This window comes from Typopeltis vanoorti, chromosome 13, assembly GCF_054136105.1.
Source record: "Typopeltis vanoorti isolate ZY-2024b chromosome 13, IOZ_Tvanoo_1.0, whole genome shotgun sequence".
In the NCBI taxonomy this organism is placed as follows: Eukaryota; Metazoa; Arthropoda; class Arachnida; order Uropygi; family Thelyphonidae; genus Typopeltis; species Typopeltis vanoorti.
The window spans coordinates 38,579,883-38,599,147 of NC_143561.1; the positions used below are offsets into that span (position 1 = coordinate 38,579,883).

The 19,265-nt window shown below is 34.7% G+C and overlaps 1 protein-coding gene across 1 annotated transcript in view; it reads left to right on the forward strand.

Annotated features, from left to right (window-relative positions):
- The first annotated feature begins 9,681 nt into the window (after positions 1–9,681).
- The window catches only part of LOC150100060 (anoctamin-7-like), a 74,808-nt gene continuing 65,224 nt past the window's right edge, over positions 9,682–19,265 (forward strand). The window contains exon 1 of the mRNA XM_090402353.1: positions 9,682–9,843. The gene's annotated coding sequence lies outside the window, so the exon portion shown is untranslated. The remainder of the gene's footprint in view (positions 9,844–19,265) is intronic.

Here is a 19,265-nt window from a genome sequence, read left to right on the forward strand (position 1 = left end):
GACAGGTTGTTCCATTCTTTTGGAATACCTGTGCACGAAAAGAAATGTTTTTTTACATGACATCCTATGCAAATCCTGAGTGAATGGAACCAACACATTCTCGATGTAGCATTAGTTATTCTAGGTCACGGTTACACTGTCTTCAGTGAAGTAGGACCAAATTATACCATGCATGGAAACTGCACACTATGCGATGATCTTGCTGTGAAGAGATTTCTCTTGGATAAATTCACGTCTCGAGAAACTTGTAGGTTCGTCTGTTTACATGGCCGCTTAGATGCGCTTTATCCAAGAACCCGACGTTATGGATGATGACTGGATCTTCATAGACATTGGCTAGCATGTGTTCATATTCCCACCGTGCAGCGTAATCCGTTGCTATTAAACATTGACCCACCCGAATGACATACGAAAGGCATCCAGCTCCTTAAGGATTTAGGAGCTGGATGCCTTGTAACATTTATTCCCGCACACGCCCGTAATTCTCATTTGTGTTAACAGTTTGTGGTCTTCCCGAATTCCCTTTGCATTGCGGCAGAACACTCCTTCCAGGTACGTCAGAATCGCTCGATTAAGGAAATAATGACACTTGTTTGTGACACGTTTACGGAAACAACGAAGAAACTGCTCGCAAACATATAGGCTTGAACCATCTGCTCTACCAACTCTGTATGAACGAAAATAATGCTCAACAATAAACGTCTTTTCTTCCAACGTCAACACCATTGTTACAGTTAAATATAATGATGTAGACTCCACGTGCTCTTCTATTAATGCGCATGCAGTAGGGTTGCCAGATTTTGGAAAACCAAATACGGGACATGGATGACCAAAAGAACGATGATGCTGTATGCCGTAGTTATTTCGGCAGCAGTAACTTTTCTCTCATTGCGTATTTCGTTTTACAAAATAAGTATCAATACTTTGGAAACTGAACTCGAGATTGGATGTTAGAGTAATCAACTCAGTTGGTTGATTTTTTGGAGACCAATGAAGAGAACTCACCAGAAATGCTTTGGGAAGGAGTCAAGGTGATTATTATTTAGTTCGTGACTTAAAGCACAAGTTTAAGCCTACATTGAATATCAAAGACAGGAATGGAACATCACTAACAGAAGAGTTGGAAATCAAAAACAGATGGAAAAAATACTGTGAGGAACTATACAGCAGAGTGGGTGAGTCCTCTCACCAGCAAAATTTTGATTTGGAACCTTCTCCATTTAGGCATGAAGTTGAAAGGGCAATTAAGGAGCTTAACAGCAATAAGGCCCCAGGTGCAGATGAAATCCCTGAATTATAGAACAATTAGTTTAATATATTTCCATGCAAGCAAAATTCTATTAAAGATCATGCTAAATAGGACTGAGGCCAAAGTTGAGGCAGAGATGTCCAGGAACAAGCAGGTTTTAGGAAAGGAAGGGCACCAGATATCAGATCCTTTGCCTTAGACAGATCATAGAAAAATATAAAGAATTCAGACTCTCTCTGGTAATGTGTTTCTTAGACTACTCTAAAGCTTTTCACTGTGTTGAGCATGTGAAACTGTAGGAAGTAATGAAAAGAATGGGTTTTCCTCAACACACTATCAGGTTGATAGCCAACTTGTATCAGGAGCAAGAAGCTACAGTAAGAACAAGTGTTGGATTGACTGACTAGCTTCAAGTTGGAAAAGGAGTTAGGCAAGGATGTTTATTTTCTCCTCTGTTTAGTATATATGCGAAGGACATCATGCGTGAAGCATTGGATGAGATCAGAACAGGAATTAGGACAGGAGGTAGATTGATCAGTAATCTGAAGTATGCTGATGATACAGTACTCCTTTGTAATGACATGGAAGAACTAGGACTAATTCTTGACAAGGTTAACAAGATTTGTAATAACAGAGGACTTCAACTGAATCCTAGCAAGACAAAAGTTATGGTTCTCAAAGGAAATACAAACAGAGAAGCTCTTGAGAAACAAGTGTACCTTAATGGAGAAAGAATTGAGGAAGTCAGCAAGTTTGAGTGCCTGGGATCAATGTGAAGAATTGCTGTTCAGAAGACGTCAGAAAAAGGTTAGAAATGGCTAAAACAATAGTCAGAGACCTGTCTAAAATCTGGAAGGATGGATCTATCTCCATGGGAATAAAGTTGAGGATTTTGGATGCAGTTGTTTTTCCAACAGCAACTTATGGTTGTAAGACTTGAAAACCTAAAGAAGTCAGATAAGAAACGGATACCTGCTTTTGAGATGTGGTGTTACAGAAGGCTGTTGAGGATATCATACACTGAAAAGCGTACAAATGGGTGTTAGAAAAGATCAGTATAATTTTAAGGATATTGACAGAAGAAAGTTAAAATATTTTGGACACAGAAAGGATGGAAGGGGGACTTTTCAGGACAGTAATAGACGGTAAAGTTCCCAGAAAAAGAGGAAGGGGTAGACCATCAATGAGATGGCTGGTGTGTGTGTGTGTGTGTGTGTGTAATGACTGATCTTCAGAGAGTTGAGGCCGCCAGAAAAGCAAACAACAGGACTACATGGCGAGGCCTGGTGTGGCACGTCACCGAGCATCGGAATGACTATAGGGCATCTGTAGATGCCCAGTGAACATAGATAGATGGATTAATTAATTATAAATTAATAAGGAAAATTAATTTACGATTAATTATATATTTTATGTATTAACCAAATATCGCACATTCGAAAAAGGCGCGATATTATATTTAATAATTATTGAAATAACATCCACGGATTGTACCGATACCGCACAATGTACAAATAAAAACTGTTTGAAAATAAGCAAATGCAATAAATCTGTACAGATACAATATTAATAAAACAATAATAATACAATATTATTAAAACTTAAATCTGTACAAATTATAAATAAAATGCTTATACTACATAATAAGCGACCAATGAATGAGGCCGTCGCCGCCATAAACTGTAAACACAATTAATTTCCTCGAATTGTCAGTTTTTAATGGCTTAGAAATCAATTTAAGTTGGATCATTTGAAAAGAATATTGAAAATTATAATTGCTTAACATAATATTTATAATTTTATCTTTTCATTAAAAGTACGGGACATTAGGCTATCCCTACGAGTACAATACTGGACGTCTGGCAAGTCTAGCATGCAGTCGAACGGCATATCACATAGCGCGTGTGCTGAAGGGGTTGTCGAAGTTCAGTACTGTTTTTTTTGCTCCATGCCGTATAACGCTATGATTCAGCCACATTTTGACAGCTGTGCACAGATTTGGTCACGTTTTTTTTTTTTTTGGGGGGGGAGGATCAAAAGGTGATTGAGAAGGTTCAGAGATGAGTGACTGAACTGTGAGGTCTATGGAATGTTATTTCTGAGGATAGGTTGAAAGTGTGTGGGTTGCAAAATATAGTTAACAAGCAGAAAAGATGAGACTAGACAGACGCATGTTATTAAAGGAGTTCAATAGGATTGACACAAGGAATTTTTCAATACACGATGAATAGAGAACTAGAGGTCACTCCAGGAAACTGAGTAATATTGTGGTTAGTAAGGGTGTGTGTATACTAAATTTTTTGCTTGGAAAGTAGTGAATAGGTGGAACAGATTGCCAGAATAAGCTGAGTGCGGTGACAGTGAATAAGTTTAAAAAATATGTGTATAAATAAGTGTGGGTCTTCCATGATGAGTTTTCAGACTCCCTGAAAGATACCCATTATGTAGAAACTGACCATGGCGTCAGTATCTTTGGGGTTAATGTCTGACAAGTAAGATTAGAAGTGCATTTTTAACATGGAAGGTAACGTGGCCTGTAATGAGGGAAAACTTTTGGGCGAGGTGTTTGGCCAGTTTATAGGTAAATAGGGAACACATTCTGTTTACTATGGGTCTCAAAGACATTTTCTCTTTGTGTAAATGGTAACCCATTATTTGGTTTGTTTTCGGATAGTTTCAGAGGCTAGGATATAACTTTGTAGAATAATTTTTGACAAAAAAAAACAAAAAAAAAAGCTTTCGAAAAATTGCTCGACAAAGTTTCTTTCCTGGCCTGAAACTATCCAGAAACTTAAACCATATAAGCTTAGGTCTTCCCTGATATATGGGTTACCAAAACTACACAAAGAGAACACATCCTTGATATCCATAGAGGTTAGTATGTTTCCCTACTTACAAAACGGCCACTTACCTTACTCTCTTTCATTACAGGCCACACTCTTCCCATGTTAAAAATCTGTGTGCACTTCAAATCTTGCTTGTTAGATATGATCTTCAAAGATATTGACATCATGGTCTGTTTTGATATAGACTCCTATTCACTATTATACCCCCTAAACGAATACTCAGAACTCATACTCTCTATCTCCCGATATATCAGTCTTATTATTTTTACCCATGCACTCTAGCTGTTTTACTTTGTAGGAGAAAAACAAGCAGATTTAGCTCCCCCTTCAGATTATCATCCTCTGCTAATCTTTTCATGGAACATTTTGAAATTTCGGCTCTAAATTCTGTTCCTCTCAAACTCACACTATATGTATGCTATGTTGATTACGTGCTCTCCATTTGGCCACATGGCTGGCATATATTAGATTAGAATCGTTTTTACACAGCCAACACCCAAGGATCCGTTTTAGTGTTGCAACGGAAAACAATAACTGACTGCCATTTCTTGACACTCTAGTCAACTCTAGTCACACCACTCCTCATAACAGTATAATGTTATCAAAACCTTAACAAATAGAGCTAGAACCATTTTCTCGGACAACACTGGCCTCACTTAATCACATGTGCACATTTATTAGCCGATAGCTTCACCTTCACAAAACTGGAGCGCTCCGCCATCCCCAAACCAACCCTCCCCCCACACACACAAAAAAAAAAAAAAAAAAATCCAGAACTCAAAAAATCCATTGCCATCTCCATATCTGTGGCGTCCCAGAAAAAACTGCACTTTCTTACAATGAATAACATATTGACTTCCTTCAGGCCAGATAAAAAATTAGCTGTTCTTATCTGCTCATCAAAAGATCCTCTTCATCGTAGTAGTGTTTATAATATCTCTTCTTCCTGCAAACTTACGTAATTCAGAGAAACTAGAAGAACAGCTAATGTACATCATCTGCACTGTAGGCATTCTGGTGTGACAGACCATACCATGGATACGGATACAAATATAAATAAGGGACTATTTCTGAAAAAATCTGCCAGTGTACTAGAACATTCCAAACCTAAACAAATTCACCTGCATCACATTGCCAAAAATCTGAGAGACCTTCAGCAATATTTTATCCCTGCACCCATAGATGATGCCAGTTGGGACTGTAAGAGCTCACCTCTTACACTCAATCTGTGTTTGCCTTTTTGCTGGTGTACCTCCTTTTACGTGCGTATATTTTTTTTTTGCCTATGAAGATGTTTGTTGTTATTATTATTATTATTATTATTATTATTATTATTATTATTATTATTATTATTATACCTACAGGGAGCCAAGGACTCATCGAGGGAGGCCATACATCATCCATATTAGCTGACATATCTTTTCTTAAACGTATTCACACTAGATGCTTACTTCTTCAACGGGCAAACTTTTCCACTCACCGCTCTATGAGAGAAAAATCTAGCTCTTACCCCTTACTTAACTGCACTTAAACTTAACATTCAACAAATTTCCCCTTGTCCTTTCATACAATGAAAAATTTTATCAACCTATATGCTATAACGTAGTCTCAAAAGTTTATGGATCTCTATCATATCACCCCTCTTTCTTCCGTCTACCAATGTCTGTAGTACACACGCTCTCAATATCTCCTCGCAATCTACACTCCATAATTGCAATATCATCGTTGTAACTTTTTTGCAGCCTTTGCACAGCTACTTTATCACTTTGAAAACCAGGAGACCAAATCTGCAAACAGTAGCCCAGGTGCGGTCATAGCAAGGCCTTGTAAAGAGATAAAAATGACCTTCATATCCTTTACATGTCAACGTTTGTTTCAACATCGCAATTATCCTCTGAGTTGTATTTACGATTTTTGTTATGTGACCTTTGAGCTTCAACTTTCTGTCCACATTAATTCCATGATCTCTACCCTCTTCAATTACTTCAAGATTAATCCCACCAGTATAGAATGCTGTTGGATATTGCATCAAGCCAAAGTGCACAACTTTGCACTTACTCATATTGAAATGAATTGATATAGTTCGCCCACCGATTTGAGGTCCCTCGACACTTCTGCGCATCTCAGAAAAAGAAGAATCCATTCCGATAATAGGGTAATCAGTCCGTATAGTGGGATGAGTTGCTTATTATTACCGGTCGGAAAATTAACTTCTCTTTTATGATTATTGTAGTTAACTATGTTGCTTGTATAACAGTTGGAAAATTTTACCTATAAAGCACGTGATTTCGCGTGTTGGCGACCAATTCGGACGTCCTTCATTTTTTTCTCCCCTTCAGCATGAATCGACTATTCTCGAAAAGACGCGAAGCAGGGACCTGGAAACGGTGGGCGAACTATAGCTATTATCGTTTGCCCACACTTTCAGCCTATTCAAATCATTCTGTAAATGTTGTGTATCAGTAGCATCTCTGATTGTCATACCTATCTCTGCAACATCAGCAAACAATTAAAGTTCTCCTGTCAGCCCCTTTCCAATGTCATTAATGTATAAATTCAACAACAATGATCAAAGGACTGAATCCCTGGGCACACCACTCATCACCTTAAATCTGGCAGATTCACATCCCCCATATACCACTTTTTGATATTTATCCGTCAGCCACCCACTTATATAAGGTTTATATTCCAATCCCATATTCTCTAGTTTATCCAATAGCTTTCATTTTGTATCCCTTAGCAGTCCAACAGTGTCATAGTGTATCCATTACCTTTATCCAGGCGTAACATTATTATAAATTATGAGTAAATAGTTCAGACATGACCTCCCTTTAATAAACCTATGTTGTTCTTTGCAAAGTATATTTTGTCCTTACCATCACCTCTAAAATCTTTACAATTGCTCCAGAAATACTGATAGGTTGATAGTTAGACAATCAAGTTTTGCACCACCTTTGTGCAATAGTATTATCATGCATTCTTTTCATTCCTGTGCAATCATTCTTGAGTCAAGACTAAAATTATACAAACAAGGACCAAGCCAAATCGGGTGAACATTCCTGTAACGCACGAGCTGATATCCCATTTCTCCTAATTGCCGAATTCTTCTTCTTCTTCTTCGTCTATGATCTCTTGTGCTTTTAAGCGTCGAGATTTTGCCAAAGAGATTTCCATGCCGTCCTATCAAAGGCTTGTTGTTTTGCTTCGTTTCCAGTTAATTCCCTTCTTTTCCAATTTTTCTTTAATTTCCTTTTGCTAAACTTTCCTGAGTCTGCCTATGTTTCTTTTCCCTATTTTCTGGCTTTCGTATGCAGATTTTGCTATTCTTCCTTCTTCCATTTGATTAAGATGTCCAAACCACCTCATTTGGACTTGTGTTATGAATTGGTTCAGAGGTGCATCTTGAAGGCTGTCTCTTATAGTTTGATTTCTTATTCGGTCCAGTTTTGTTTTTTGTGCCACTTTCTTAAAATATTTCATTTCAATTGTTTGTAATTTTTTTTGTGTTTCCTGTTGTTAAACACCAAGACTCACAACTATATGTTAATATTGGTAGAAACACTGAACGGTACACTGCCATTTTGGTATTCTGGGTGACTTCTTTCTTATCTAGGAGTGGGCCTTTCATTGCATAGAATAGCTTTGTTCCCCCTCTTATCCTGTTGTTAATTTCTGTGTCTAGTCTACCATCTTCTTGTATATACGATCCCAAGTATTTAAAGGAGTGGACTTGTTCCAGTTGATGGTTCTCTATTTTTATTATGTGTTTTGGTTTGTTTCTAGATATGATCATTGTTTTAGTTTTATTTATATTTATAGTCATATTCCTTTTCTTTGTTTCTTCATACCAAATGTTGATATTGTACTGCAGATCTTCAGCTGTATTTGCTAGAATCACTACATCATCTGCAAAAGCCATGTGTGAAATCCTGATTTCTTTCAGTTTCCTGTATCCTAAGTGGAACTTTTTTGTTTTTGTTTGGCATGCCTTTAAAAGTTCATCCATTACTATAATGAAGAGAAGAGGGCTGAGGATACAGCCTTGCCTCACTCCTACATTTTTTTTTTCAAATTCTTTTGATCTATTATTATAGGTTCTTACATAATTTCTATTACTTTTGTAGAGGCTTTGTATGGCTGCTATTAAGTTATTTTGTATCTTGTTTTTCTTTAATGTTTGCCATATTAAGTGTCTGGGAACTCGGTCAAAGGCCTTTTCGAAATCTATAAAACATGCATGTAGTTCTTTTCCATATTCCAATGTTTTCTCTAATATTTGTCTAAGACTGAAGATAAGATCCTGTGTGCTTCCATTTTTTCGAAAGCCATATTGCATTTCGTCCAGTGTATCCTCTATTTGGTTCCTAAGCCTCTCTTCTAAAATACGGGCATACAATTTTCAATTCAACACTTCAACTATTATTATTATTATTATTATTATTATTATTATTATTATTATTATTATTATTATATTTAATTAGAGATTTTAATAATAATTTTAATTAGATAATTACGATAAAAATATCCAAGAAAAAAATACCTTAAGCAGCTTTAAAAAAAAAAAAAAATTCTACTCACGGCACAATCAAAATTTTTAAAATATCTTAATGACAATTATTTTTCTAGCGAATACCACTGAGAGCGAAAACACTTTGCTTAATATTATAATAGTAAATTATTTCTTTTATTTTAGTAACTAATGAATAAAATAAGCAACGCGGTTATTTAGTTTAATGTTTTTTTGTTTGTTTGTTTTGGCGGAAAGGGATTCCTATTATTCGCAATATTATTTCTAGTACACTTAATCGCATCCGATGCACTGATTCTCCCCCCCCCCCCCTCCCGTTGGTCCCTCTGCAACCGAGAGCGTACTAATACAACTGTTGCGTCTGAAATACTGCATCATTAAACCATTCACTACGAGACAACTCCGCAGACAATGTTACCTGTATTGTGTGTGTGAAGCCACTCAATGCAGCTAGATGGCGCAGTTTCAACAATTGGTATCTTAGTGGAATAAATGGCTAATATATTTGCTTTTGTCTCTTTGATCAAGTGACAGAGAAAGTTTTTTTTTTTTTTTAGATGAACGAAAAGATAGTAATCGAATTAAACAAACACTACTGCAAAAACAAAATAAACCTAGTTTAAAATAAAAAAAGCCAAGAAAGGAGAGTGAGGAAAGCGTAAGTATCTTTGTAGAAGATATAATTTTTATACCTTCCAATCGAACAACAGGTGTGCTAGTGTCCAGCTAGAAATACCACTTACGTTTCTGATATCGTATAGAATTTCCTACTGCTGACGCCCCCAAGCGACGAGAACGCTTCACACTATCGATTTGTGTCTTTGTCACATCCTCGTTGTCTGATTCAAAACACAGGTACAAAAATTGTCGTCTTCCATAGTTCACGCTCCCCCCCCCCCGCCATCCCTCTCCCCAACTTTAGCAAATGGACTGAGCTCGAGTATAACCAGTGTGCAGTTGCGTTTGGAGACACCAGGGGGAGTAGGATGCAGTTATTGGACAAGATTGGAGCTCGGTGATGGCTGGCATCTGTAGCTACGACCGACGTGACTGCGGGTTGCTACACTAGACCGAAGGATTGCGTTGATTTCCATTACAGTAAAAATGGGGGGTGGAACGATTGGGGTGATGGTGGAAGAAAATTTTGTTGCAAAATGGACGCCAGTGTGCACCGCCTTGATCTATTAGTTGCTTTCATCTTTATCCCGACTTCTTAAAAGGTAAGACACTGAGGCTTTAATTGTTGCAAACTCCGCAACATCTGGAGGTTAATTCAGTAGGAGAGATAAGCATCGATTATGAGTATGAAGTTATAAGGTACGGGATTATTATTTAACAGATTTTTTTTACATAGGATGTTGCATGCCAAAAGAACAATCTCTATTACTGCAAACATTAATTGCACCAATGAATCAACCACTGCAAATAAGAGTTATGTGCAGCTATTACATCTATGAAATATATCTAATTTTATACGGATTTTTCATCTTAAATAATGTCATATATTTCTTAAATAAACAGTGATATTAGTCTGGAAAAAAAAAACGTTCTTACAAACTTTTAAAAAAAAAATTATTAACTATATAAACGTGCTTTCAGTGGGATAAAATATAAAAATGACAGGCACAGTAAAAATCATCATGTTAAATGAAATTTTCATAATATTCCTATAGATTATTGTTAATATAGAAGTAAATATAATAGAATAAACATAGTGTAGACAAATAGAAATGTAATAATTCTCTCATAGGTATCACCATCTTAAAAATGTGACATTGGTTTCAAAGAGTCCCCCCCCACACACACTTCTGCTTTGTGTGTGTGTGTGTGTGTTATTGCTGTTGTTGATGGTGTTCCGATTCGATATTGTTAAACCTGATATCTGTCTCTCATCAGTAAAGCTTCTATTTTAAACTAAAAATTTCAAGATCAGTAGTCAGGTGTTATGCAAATAACTGCTTGACTATGTTGGTATCTTCCCATATCAATAAATTCAATAACAAAAAAATGAATATATATTCATATTCTACTAATGATCTTGTGCTTTAGGTTATGTGATATATTTTGTAAATTCCACTTTCGAGATTTAAACACAATTGTATATATATATATATACGATTATCATAAATTTATTATTAAAAAAAAAAGTTTTTTTAAGACTTTTTTTTTTGATTTCCTGGAATAAGGTTTTAGTTCGGTTTATAGCCTTTAATATAATATATATCAAATAATACAGGTTTATCTGTCATGACAATAATTTTAATATGTAAAATTCAAAATATATCACACCACTAGATTTTTCTAAATGCTTCGAAATTTGTGCTCCAATTAGCTCAATAATTTATGACATAAAACATTCCGGCAGTTTTGATAAGTGCTAATGTATATTAACATAAATACAGATTAGTAAACATAAATGCACCGATGTAGATATGAAAACCATTATTTTGAAACCTTAAATTGAAATATTAACAATGTTTAAATTATTGAAAACAAAATTTATTTTTAAAATGATCAGGTCAATTAAAGAAACAGACCAAGCATTCTTTTGTCTTCCTTAGTTATACAACTGAATCGAGTTTCCAGTTTTTAAATGATCGGCAGGATGTTCGAATCTCACCGCGGACATGGATGTTTGTGGGTGTCTTTTTTGCTTATTGAAGGCATGGGGTGACTTGAAGAAAAAAAAAAGCTTGGTGTTTGATCTCCAGAGCAAGGTTCTGGCATTTTAAAATCTTTACTCTAATTGGTACTAATGTGTTTCAGCTGCACAGCTTTTGATGGGAGAGGTAAGCATTAAAAAGAAGTCATCTTCAGTTTCATGTATTCGACAAATGGATTCCATTCTCTATTGTGAACTTCACTGCAGCGTATTGTTAACATTATATTAGAAAACCTTAACGGAATCATGAAAATCTTCACAGGAGGGTCTCCAGCAGCACAAATTTCACCATACCACTGCTTCAAACTTACTACCTTCACTTACTATCTTGAAAAATTTACCCACCTCTGCAACTATACATCATTTTTTGAAAACTTTTCCATGCAACCATCTCCTCCTAACCACCAAAATCTACAAATTACCAGCTCCCAATCTGTCGTGATCCTACAATCACGATATCATCATCATCATCATAATTTTACAAACCTCTGTACTCTCTATCGAAAGAATCCTGATCCCCTCGAAATCCAGGCGACCAGAATGTACAGAATATGTAGTATGATGTGAGCCTTATACAGTGGCACTACTAAATTCTCATCTTTTCTGGTCATTGTCAGAGCAACTAACTTCAACCTCTCTATCCATCGTCTTTCCAAGATCCCCTTGCCTCCTTTATCTCATCCACTATAGTCACACTAATAGAATACAGCCATCTATCTATGGATCTCAAAGTTTAATGCCTAGTTAGTTAATTAATACCTAGTTTAATACCACTTAGTTCCAAAGGCCTGTGTAGTCCCGTGGAAATGAGTTTGCTTCCATAACGCTAGCCAGCCCGAAGAAAGTTGATTTTAAGTTCGTTTAAGTCGTCGACTTTAGGAACTTTTCTAAGCCTTTCTTCAACCACTTTCCAAGTTAGTCGATCTCTGGAACGGGAAAGGTGGTTTTTTTCCTCCTGCGATAATGCTTTCTTTCATTTTTTCATCCTGTGAACTCAAAAAAATTGATCGTATAATTCGCATTATTTAGGACAATAATATATAGTGTTAGGAACCACATATAACAACAGTTGTCTTCTGTACTCTCCTCCCCGGATGTCAATTAAAATCACTATAGTCTCGGGCGAGCTATTCTGTGATCGGCTAAGGGTGAAGTATAGCTGCTAGCTAGTTTTCAAAAGTTAGGGCTAAATACTCTCCTAATCCCTTTGGGAAATAAAAAGCATTATCAGGTTTGTTTATTTATTTATTCACTTAACTACAGTAAAGTAGTATCCTCACGCGTTTACTCGCCTCTCCAGCCTCATTCAAATCCTGAAGATCTTCTACATCAGTAAAGTTGCTGATAATTCTTCCAGATTTCATCATTCCATAAGCATTCGTTTCAGTGAAATCCATTTATAATGCTGTTGAAATAATATTGACTCTAATACTGGATCCCGAAACTCTACTTACAAACCTTCCACCTTTTCTGACCTCACAGAACATTCATTCCCAGTATAAACCACTCTTGCTACTTTAATAATAAAATCTTACGGCTAAATGGCCTCTAAATTACTAAAAACCAAACCAGCCTTTAACAAATCTATGTTGGCTCCATAAATAATCTAACCCTTGGCTATCCATTATGTAAACAATCCCTTACTAATTTTTCTAAAATCTTAATCCCCACTCTGAAAATGCAAGTGTTCTATAATTTGCTTCAATTTTTAATACTACCTTTACGTAGTGGCGTATCTTGTCCGCTCTACATTTCATAGGGACTACTATAATTTCAAGACTTTCAGTTCTTTAGCGGATTCCTTAAAAGTATCTTCCGGGTTCGTGCCTCGTGGTATTTTGAACGCATCCATGCCATTTACTTTCAATCTGTCATCCCTCTCCCTCCCTTCCTTTGAAAAATAAAAACCATTTCTCCAGAATGAAATATCTTGATATCAATAAATAGCCTCCACTAGAACTCATCTACTTTAGTCATCTGGCCATCTTCTCCAGGGTTATTTTTCATTTCTCCTACAATCATTCCACTCATGTTGTAATTTCTTTCCTACTACACTGATCACTTTCCTAGCGTGAACCTTATGCTCCGCCAATGCAGCTACTCTTTACCTTTGTCCTTATAACCGTCCTCATAATCTCTTCTTCCCAGTTGTAGTCTGATTTCCCGAGTTATCCATTTCTTATTCTTACTCGCGACAGAACTCTGAATTCGCTATTCAAATTTGTCCAAAAAATGAATAAATAAATTTTAGGTGTCAGATTATTTACATCCGTGGTGTCTATCGACTCGTTTAATAGAAGACCTAAGTGAAATAAAATCATGTTTGGTCTTCCCAGTAAGATTACCAGTTTATAACTCTTTGTTTACATAAAATACTATAGGGTTTCAGTAAACGTTTCGTTGACATAAAAATGCAATAGGTTAGCTTTGGAATGCCACTACAGACATGGCGTAGACTTTAAGTCTCCAATAAGCAGGGGCGGCTCGTGCATAGGCATTGCGGAACTGCAGCACCCCCCAACTTTTCTCGATATATAAATATATTTATTAATTTATTTATATTTGCTTGTAATATTTAATTTTTATCATCAACAATCCTATACAATTCTCTTATTTTGTATAAAAAATAATAAAAATCCATCTTGTAGCACTTAGGAGGGCGAAGGACGCTAGCAGCACTGTGTTTACCACAGTGTCATATTGCTACGCGCGCAAGCGTATGCACGTCATAGTGAGATGCGAGCTATTAGCGTAATGCGGCACTGTCCGTCGCGCAGTTCCACTGTTGTTTATATGCAGTTTCCGCCAGTAGTAGAGTGTTCGCATCGTGTTTACTCCGTCTCTTTAAATATTTGGACATTACAATTAAAGACATAACATTTGTTATAGTTTTTATTTCAGAGCATTATTAGGGTTATGATAATGGATTTTATTTTTTAATTATACTAAACTGTATAATTTTATCGATAATAAATAATATTTTTTCATGAAACAAAACAAGAATATATTTTATTTTTAAGTAATTTTGAATTATACCAAACTGTATAATTTTATCGATAATAAACAATATTTTTTCATGAAACAAAACAAGAAGAATATATTTTATTTTTAAGTAATTTTGAATTATACCAAACTGTATAATTTTATCGATAATAAATAATATTTTTTTCATGCTTATTTTTTAAACTTTTTACCATAATTTTGATATGTTATCCAAACACGTATACACTGTACTTGCAGTGTGTATGTATATTTCGAAAGTTGCAGCACCCCCACGATTTTAAGCCACGAGCCGCCACTGCCAATAAGTGACTGAAAAAAGTTTCTTATTCAGATTTTAATCCACCAAACTAACGTGCTACACCTTAAATTTTCGTGGATGGTTTAATTTAAAACGCAACTTGACCTTAAAGAATGTTAATGTTTGAACTTTAGCGTTGGTCAAATAAAATATGGCTAACCTCCCCACCTGTTGAACTAATATAAGAAATAAAATTCAGTTTAAAAATAATCATATTAAGAGAAATTTATTCTTTTATAATAATAATAATAATAATAATAATAATAATAATAATAATAATAATAAAGCATTACAGCGCATAATTATAATAAATGAAAAAAATATTTTCAAATTTGTGTCTAGCTCTGTTAAATAAATAAGCATAAATACTAGTGCTACAGAAGTGCCACCTCTGGTTTTATTCTTTAACTCAGCAACTTCATGATTATTACTAATATTAATTTACCTTCCCAATTACATTTATCCTCGTTATTATAAAAATAATAATACTGTTAAAGCATTAACATATTAATTTACTGGAAACGTAAATTAATATTAAATTATTTCATTTATTATTATTATTATTATTATTACAGCGCATAATAATAATAAATGAAATAATTTATTCTCTACTTTGTGTTTAGTTTAGTTCGGTTAAATAGATGAGCACAAATAACAGTGCTGCAGAAGCGCCACCTCTGGTATTATACTTTATTACAATTCCGGAACTTCACGGTTATTTACTAATATTAATTTACGTTCTTCCCAGTTATTATTCGGTATTACCAATAAACAATTATTGGCATAGCTAAAGTTACCGTAAATCATCATCATTATATTCACAATTTAAAATATTAGTTCGAAATTTTAAGAAATATGATAAAAAAAAAATTTAATATCTCATTAATGGCTTAAATTACTGATCGGTCAGCTGTCGGAATCAAATGTGCCATACACACGCACAATAATCCAGTGATAGAAGGAAGATAATCGCAGCACAGTTTCTTTATAATTACCCTTAGTGTAATATGAGCTTTAAGATGTGCATCTTTCCACTCTTGCGGCTCTTCTGCTAATCGATTTTCCTTGCCCACTACTGTAACGAAGGTCACTGTTGAAGTTGTAGGTCACTCGCAATATTCTAGGAATAAGTTGGACAAGAAGACACTTAGAATGACGTCAATGCTCGGGTAATATTTAGCAAAATGCTAAAAAAGCAATACGCTAATACTGAAATAACTAAAAGCTGCAAAGGTTTTAGTTTATTATAATTATTGACAACTAGTGTTTTTTTTTTTTTTTTTTTTCCCGTCAAAGATGCTGATCATTACTTCATTTAACAAATAAAAATATTCTACCTTTTTAATCACCGTCAGTACAATAAATATTACTCTGAAATCTTTCTGGATAGTGACCTTGCAGTTTACCTGCCTTTGCTTTGTATTTCGGCCTGTATTGATTGCTACACAAGGTGTGCTGTTGTTTGTCATATCTTCCGTTTCTGTGTATTATTACTGGTTTGTTCCGATGAGGCTACTATTACGAGGGGTAACGCAAAAGTAGATGCAAAATTACCAGAACTATTCCACTCTTTTTCGTTATAAGAGGGCAATATTTTTCCTTAAGATTTGTTGCCTTAGATTGATTTGATTCACTTTGATATCTTACAATATTTTCGCGCAAGACAGTTGTTTACGAAAATAACTAACTGTAATAGCATTTTTACAATCCTGTTGGAAGATTTTAAATTGTAAATATTTAAAGCAACAAGAAAGTGAGAAATACGAGTTTCATTATATTAACGTATGTCTATAAAATGGTGTATAAAAAATATTAAAATATGCTCGCAACTAAATTATACTACTCCATAAGAGTCTACGGTCCAATATAACTACGTCAAACAATACTGTTGTCCTAGCAACGAATAAAAGCGTGTAAAGTTCTAGGAGAGGCGTTGTATACCATAGGACACCTCGATTGAAATACTTCTACCTATTCATGAGCGTCACGCTACTGATGTGCATGACGCCACCGTTGAAAATCATACCATAAGTGAAACGCAAATAGATATTTACTATCACCAGTAAAAACTAACTTTAGGTCAAACGCATTTATTTAGAGACGTAATTTTCATACGTACTCGAATTCTGCAAATCTTAGTATAAATTACGTGCAAACTTTCTCAGAAAATGTGTATCTTACTGTTACGTTCAAGCCTTCACAAGGATTTCAGCTTCGTGATTACCCCCCCCTCCCCGCACCACCACCAGTAAAAAGGCCAAGTCTCTCTTTTGTTAGCCTTTACTTCAAGGAATCGAACTGATGTGTGTATTTAATGTGCTAACTCAAATGTGATTACTTATAAGAAATTGAAATAAAATATTAAAATATACTTTTAAAAATATCTTGCAATATGTAATATTATACACACATACATTGTGGGGGGGGGTAGTAAGTGGTGTAGTGCAGACGCTGGATTGTGTAGTATGGATGGTAGATTTTATGTAAAGTAGACTGTGGATTGTATAGTGTGGTGAGTAGTCTATGTAATGTAGAAGACGATGAATCATTGTGGAATAACCTTTGCGACCTTTGTGTTATGTTACTATCACCTCCATGGAGTCGACATGTAATGTAAATAAATAAAATAGTTCCTCTAACGTCTTTTATTCCCCAAGGAAGTCAGCGAACTCCTTTGGCCCTAATAAACTTTTTTTTGAAGATAGATGGGCAGTCGTCTCCATTTTCAAGCCTTCACTGATAGTGAACATAGCAATCAATGAATGAAGGGCTTTTCAGGGAGAGAGAGAGAGAGTATGGCAGATAACCGCCGCCATCTCATGAACCTAAACCCTAACGATCATATTATTGACTATAATATTATGAGCTTTTCGATCTTTTTTATTACTATTATTCCGGGTTAAAAACTCGAATTTCCTGAAAAACAAAAACTACTTGCCCCTACTACATATTGGCTAACTCAGAAACCAGCCAAAGAAAAAGGTCCTACACTCTGTGACCAGACTCTAGCTTATAACGTTTCATTGGGTGGCCTCACGAATATGAAATTAAATGGCATTTTCAAGAGGCTACACTGGAACCTGTCATTTAATAATATTATTATTATAGAATAAACCTGATCATTGCCAAAAAATTGATTACTATGATTATTTTCTTCAGAGTCTTTAACATGTAAACTGTAAAGTTTACTGTTACAGTTATATTTTAATATGTAAACCATAATTATAGTATTTGCTTCGTGTAAATGTCACCTATAACTCTAATTATTACTATTTATAATAATAATAATAATAATAATAATAAATGAATAGTTTTTATATTAATATAAATATAAAATTTTTATATAAATATTTTATATTAATTGTATTAACCATGCAAATCACAATGATATGAATTATACTCCATACTAGCCACTTGTAAGAAAATATATTGTCCTAAATTTTGCAGTATATGCGTGTAATTTATTTGAGAGATAATAAACTATTATTATTATTATTATTATTATTATTATTATTATTATTATTATTATTATTATTATTATTATTATTATTATTATTCTCAGTGTACTTGCTAAAACTTTTGGCTAGTTAAGTATAATCAGATTGCTCATTTTAGTTTATTAATTCTTTTTGGCGACAGTCTAGCGCCTATGGAATCAAACACCAAGGGCATACGAGTGGAACTTTTTTTCCCCCCACAAAATAAGGAGTTCCGTTATTTTGATTTAAAGAAATCCTCCATTAAAGTGCCTTTATCTAATTATATAAAATTTTAAATAAACCAGTAGACCTTGAAAAAATTATATATATGAAAAAGAGTTATACATTTGATTCTGTTTGCCAACTAGAAATTTTCCTAGGCCTTTTTTTCAGCTGGTTCCTTAGTCAGTCGATATTCAAAACATGCCAGTAGGTTTTCCCCTGCCAGAAACTGTTTTTTTTTTTGACCCCGCAACTCAAGAAAAAATCGACTACACAATTCAGCTGTGCGAGACATGAGGAAGTATATTCATACTATATAATTCCTTCTTGTATTTCATATTTTGAATGTTGTAACCAATCTTTTACATTCTCCCAGCAGGAAGCTCATGTTACAATGGATGAAATATATAAAGGAGTTAATAATAAATTTTAATTTCCTTTACATGTACTGTTTTTTCTAAAATATATATTACTACTAAGGATGGTCTGTAAAGTTCTCGTCCTCGAGCATAGATGGCAACACTATCGGCAAGATTTTTTTTTCTAAGTTGGTACATCTGTCATAAGCATCCATATGAAATTGCAAGTCATTCTATCAAGTAGTTTGTTTTATACAGCTGTCTGAAGCAAAACTGTTGTCTGTATCCCTTGAAATGGATAAAATTGAGTATCGTGCGGTTAAAAAATTCTTTGTAAAAGAAGGTTTAACCACCTTTACGCCCATTATGGATCAAATACACATCCTCATACGCTTCGTATCCATCATATATTTCAATGTAATATCAATGGTATTAAAATTTTAATATGTACTTCGCATCCATGATAACCTTGAAATGGGCTGTCGAGTTTTAACGTGGTCGTACCAGCCTTCAAAATGATCCAACACCAGAAATCATTGATCAAATGCACGATACAGTATTGGATGACCGACGAGTCAAAGTGCTTGAAATTGCTGAGACTATAGGCATTTCAAAAGAT